Source organism: Nicotiana sylvestris, chromosome 12 (genome assembly GCF_000393655.2).
Source record: "Nicotiana sylvestris chromosome 12, ASM39365v2, whole genome shotgun sequence".
NCBI lineage: Eukaryota > Viridiplantae > Streptophyta > Magnoliopsida > Solanales > Solanaceae > Nicotiana > Nicotiana sylvestris.
Genome location: NC_091068.1, coordinates 145,375,920 through 145,381,306, shown reverse-complemented (window position 1 = coordinate 145,381,306; position 5,387 = coordinate 145,375,920).

The window sequence follows — 5,387 nt, the reverse complement described above, 5'->3', positions numbered from 1 at the left end:
CATCACATTGAAAAACGCTGAAAAGATAAGTCCATGAGATGTACCGATTGTCGCGGAGACTTACATCATAAGTATGATATCGTTAGCGTGACATCACTGCGGTAAGTCCGAAGATCTGGGTGTCAAAATCGTTTCTTATCACTTCTCTCTAAGGAACGCGGGGACTATTTGTATACGGTGAAATCGGAGGGTCCAATTTCTCATTGTCAAAGCACCTCGGAAGACCATCTCGAAGTCCCAGGGCTACAAGTCTACGATCGATACTCCTCTCTCAAGGTTTATCGACACTCGGTCTTATGATAATGTCAACCACGGCCACGTTGGAAATGGGATTTCCCAAGGCACATGGGTAAGACTGACAGAGCGTAGAGAGCTACTCTAGGACCCCAGTCAGGGTGTCATCTAGTGGTCACATCTCCATATCTTTGTAATTAATGCTTGTTGTACTATGATGAGATTTCCCTCATATATAAAGGGGATCCCTATCACTTTGTAAGGGTTGATCACTTCAGTTACTCTACACGAAAATATAGAAGAACTCTCTATTTCACTCTCTCACATACTCTCTTGATATTATTGCTTTAATTTATTGTCTTCTTATTTGTTCCTCATTTATTGCTTATCATTATCCATAAAGATCCTTCATTGATTATTTCATATCTGGTAGCCCTACCCCGATCACCCACGATAGCTCACGTCTGAGCCCCGAAATCGACCTCGAGGCTCCGGATCGACAAGGTCAAGACCCTGAATAACCTACCTATCAGTTTGATTGTAGCTCCATCCTTAACTTTATTTTGTCTCTAAATCTCATATACTTAGCATCAACTGCTTAACAAACTAGCATAAAAATAGATCACATATTTTTAGAGTCTCATCAACAAATTTATTTGTTTTTACCATTTTCACGGTAAACAGATAATTGCTTATTTCTAATACAATTATATCTTATCTCACCAAAAATTAATTAACTAATAACACTTCGTGAAGTTATGTAATTAATTGAATTAAAACTAGTGACGGTTAAACCGAAATATTTTCTGGTCTGAATTGTGCTAAAAGATAGTAAAACTTCGTGAGAATATTTTATACTAAAATCAATACTCATGCGACTACAATTCCTCCGTGAGAATTAAAATTGAGGCAAGCAAAATTATCGACTTCTAATAATAGCTTACTAAAAATTACTCACTTCACTATTTTATTCAGTAGCAAAAGGGTCTGGACTTGGCATCGTATTGAAGCCACCCACAAGCAATGCCATTAGAAAATCTATTAGAACTGTGAAATTGACTAACAACGAGGCCGAATATGAGGCTATTATTGTAGTCTCGAACATGCCAAAAGCTTGAGGGCGGAGGTGATCGTAGCTAAGTGAGACTCCCTCCTTGTGGTGAACTAAGTTAATGGAACATTCGAAGTCAGAGATGAACGAATGAAAAGGTACTTAGATAAGTTGCAGGTAACATTACACCGATTCAAGGAGTGGACTTTGCAAAACGTACCCCAGGATCAAAATAGCGAGGTTGATGCCCTCGCAAACTTAAGGTCGTCGGTCGAGGATAACAAGCTCAACTCCGGGAAGAAGGTCATGCCGAAATAAACTCTACAAGCTTGACTTGGGATTAGAGAAAAAAATATGTAGAATATTTGAAGACTAGGAAACTGCCTTCGAATCTAAAAGAATTGAGGGCCAGCATACAAAGGTATCACGACCCGTATTTCCAACCCTCAGGAGTCATGATGGCACCTACTCATGAAAGCTAGGCAAGCCGAGTATTATAAATTCATTACCCGTTTTTCTTAACCTTTTAACATTTACAAATTTACATGTGATCAACAACGGAATAATCATAATAAACAGAAATGCGGAAGACTAAATATAGTAGTTTAACCAAATACTAGTACAGAATCCAACATACAACTCTACCCACAATTGGTGTCACAATGTCACGGACTATCCATGAATACTACAAACAGTGGTCTGAAGGAAAATAATACAAGTCTGTCTTTGAAATACATAAAAATAGAATGGAAATATAGAAGGGGATGCCAAGGCCAGTGGATATCTACAGGACTACCTCGGGTCTCCTGCTGGACTGAAGGCAGCAACCTCACTGTGGTCCAAAAGCTCCAGCAATGGGATCTGCACACAATGCAGAGTGTAGTATCAGCAAACCGACCCCATGTATTGGTAAGTGTTGAGCTTAACCTCGGTGAAGTAGTGACAAGGCTAGGACAAGACTACCAAATAAACTTGTGCAGTTTTATCATATAAACCAAGTAATAACGATATAATCTAGAAGTTAAAGATGGGGAGGGGAAACATTCTCGGAGGAATATCATGTACAAACAGAAATTCAGTAAAGAAGCATACGGAACACCAAAATTCAACTCTAAGCAAGAATAAGGAAATCAATGACAAGTGCACGACATCACCCTTCATGCTTTTACTCTCGTTCTCACCATAAGAATAAATATATTCGGTACGGCATCACCCTTCATGCTTTTACCTCACAAAATCATGGTACATCATTATCCTTTGTGCATTATCACTCATATCATGTCACAACATCACCCTTCGTGCTTTTACATTTACAATATCGCCACGGCATCACCCTTCGTGCATTAATACTTACTCACAAAGATCACACACGACATCACCCTTCGTGCTTTTGCACTATTCATTACCCAAGCAACAATCACAAGCAATTCGGGCAAGGGAATCAATAAAACCACAATAGAATCCCGACAGGGGAACAATTATATAACAATAATATCCGCACAAAGGAATCAATATCATGAGCAATAACATCCCGGCAAGGGAAATAATATCAAGAGCAATAACATCCCGTCAAGGGAGACAATATCATAAACCTCTTCTCTATTCCACAATTACTTCACAACTTAATTCTCAACTTGAGCCAACACTGTACAATGTTCAATTACCAAGAATACTTCCACAAGCCTTGTTCAACATTAGAAATCATCATATTAAGCATGGACAATACAAAATAGAGTCACATCAATCATAGTATAAGACTCACTGGCATGCTTGACACCAACGTATAGGTACTCGTCACCACACCTATATATCGTACTCAACAATTAACACCTATCAAATAAGACCACGACTCCTATTCCCTCAATCTAAGGTTACACCAAACACTTACCTCAATGCCACGAACACAATCAAACCTCAACTACCGCTTTACCCCTCGATTCCACCACCAATTCGCTTGTATCTAGCCATAATTGACTTAACAATCTCAATAAATACTAAATGAATCAATTCCAATGCATGAAAATAGGTTTTCCAATGATTTTCCCAAAAAGTCAAAAATCGACCCCAGGACCACATGGTCAAAACCCTAGGTTCAAATCAAAACCCAATCACACATTCACCCACGAACTCAAATTGGTAATTTGTTTTGAAATCGGACCTCAAATCGAGGTCCAAATCCCCAAAAATTAAAAAATCTACGTTCTACCCAAAAACACATAATTCCCACATGAAAACCCTTGATTTTGAATTAAAATCATGTAAAAAGATGTTATAGATTGAAGAAAATGAGTTATAAATGACTTGCAATTGATTTGGAGAAGAACTTTTCTTTGGAAAATCGCCCAAGAGAGCTTAGCGTTTGAGAGAGTTTGAAAAATGAAGAAATTTCGTCTAAGTTATAATTTGCACAGGTGCAGATATCGTATTTGTGAAGTCAGGTTCGTAAATGCAAACTCGCAAATGCGGGCCAGGCTTCGCAAATGCGAAGGTATGCCAGTCCTACTTTCTTCATAAATGTGAACTACTGTTCGCAATTGCGGTCCCTGTTGAAGTCGCATTTGCGACACTGAGCTTCGCAAATGCGATGGTCTCCCTACCCAGCTCATCTTCGCAATTGCGATAATTATTCACAATTTGGATAATTCTTCGCGATTGCGATAATTCTTCGCAATTGCAAGCTCGCATTTGCGAGTCAGGCTTCGCAATTGAGAAGCTTGCAGACCTGCAACACACTAGCAGTTTTCCTAAGTCCAAATTCACTCCGCGACCTATCCAAAACTCACCCGAGCCCTCGGGACTCCAAACCAAACATGCACGCAAGTCCAAAAACATCATACGAACTTTCTTGTGCAATCAAATCATCAAAATAACATCAAAAACTATGAATTAAACCTCAAATTCATGAAATCACTCAAGAACATCAAAATTCCCATTTCCTCAATTAAAGGTCCGATTTATACTAAACGAACTCCGATTCTTACCAAACTTCACATATTCAACTTAATTATTATATAAGACCTGTACAGGGCTCCAGAACCAAAATACGAGCTGATACCATCAATTTCAAACATCTTTACATTTCCAAACACTCTTATAATTTTAGTTAAACAATTTCTTTCAAAAATTCATTTCTCGGGCTTAGGACCTCGGAATTCGATTCCGGGCATACGCCCAAGTCCCATATTTTACTACGGACCCTATGAGACCATCCAATACCGGTTCTGGATCAGTTTACTAAGAATATTGAACAAAATCAACTTTAATCAATTTTAAAAGCCAATTTCCATATTTTACTTAGATTTCACATAAAAGTTTTCCAGAAATACGCCCGGACTGCGCATGCAAATTGAGGTGAGATAGAAAAAGGGTTTTAAGGCCTCAAAACACATAATTTACTTTCAAAACGAGTGATGACCTTTTGGGTCATCACAAAAGGTAGCTCGGTTCAGCTTGTCTGAAGGCGAACCTTGTTTAGAAGAAAGTTCGATGGCCCACTATAAATATGCCTAGGACCAGGAGATACCAAGTACGGTATGAGGAAAGTTCATGAGGGCACCTATGGAAATCATTTAGGCACTGAATCATTGGTTCGAAAGGTAATCAAAGTCGGTTACTATTGGATAGATATGGAAAAGGGCACAAAGGAGTTTGTACGAAAACATGCTCCGATGATACATCAACCTGGAGAGCTGCTGCATTCAGTTTTGTCACCATGGTCGTTCATGAAGTAGGGAATGGACATTGCTGGCCCCCTTCTATGGGCACAAAGTAAGGCTCAAAGCATATTGTTTATGACTGACTATTTTTCTAAGTGGGTTAAAGCCCAGGCATACGAGAAGGTCGGGAAGAAGAAAGTCATCAACTTTATTTGGGACCACATCATATATCGATTCAGAATGCCATCCGAAATCATGTGCGACAATGGGAAATAACTTATCGGCAGCAAAGTGACCAAATTTCTCGAATGCCATAAGATCAAAAGGATTCTGTCAACGCCTTATCACCCTAGTGGGAACGGACAAGCAGAATCAACCAACAAAGCCATTCTCCAAAACATCAAAAAGAGGTAAACTGATGCCAAAGGAAAATAGAAAGAAATTAT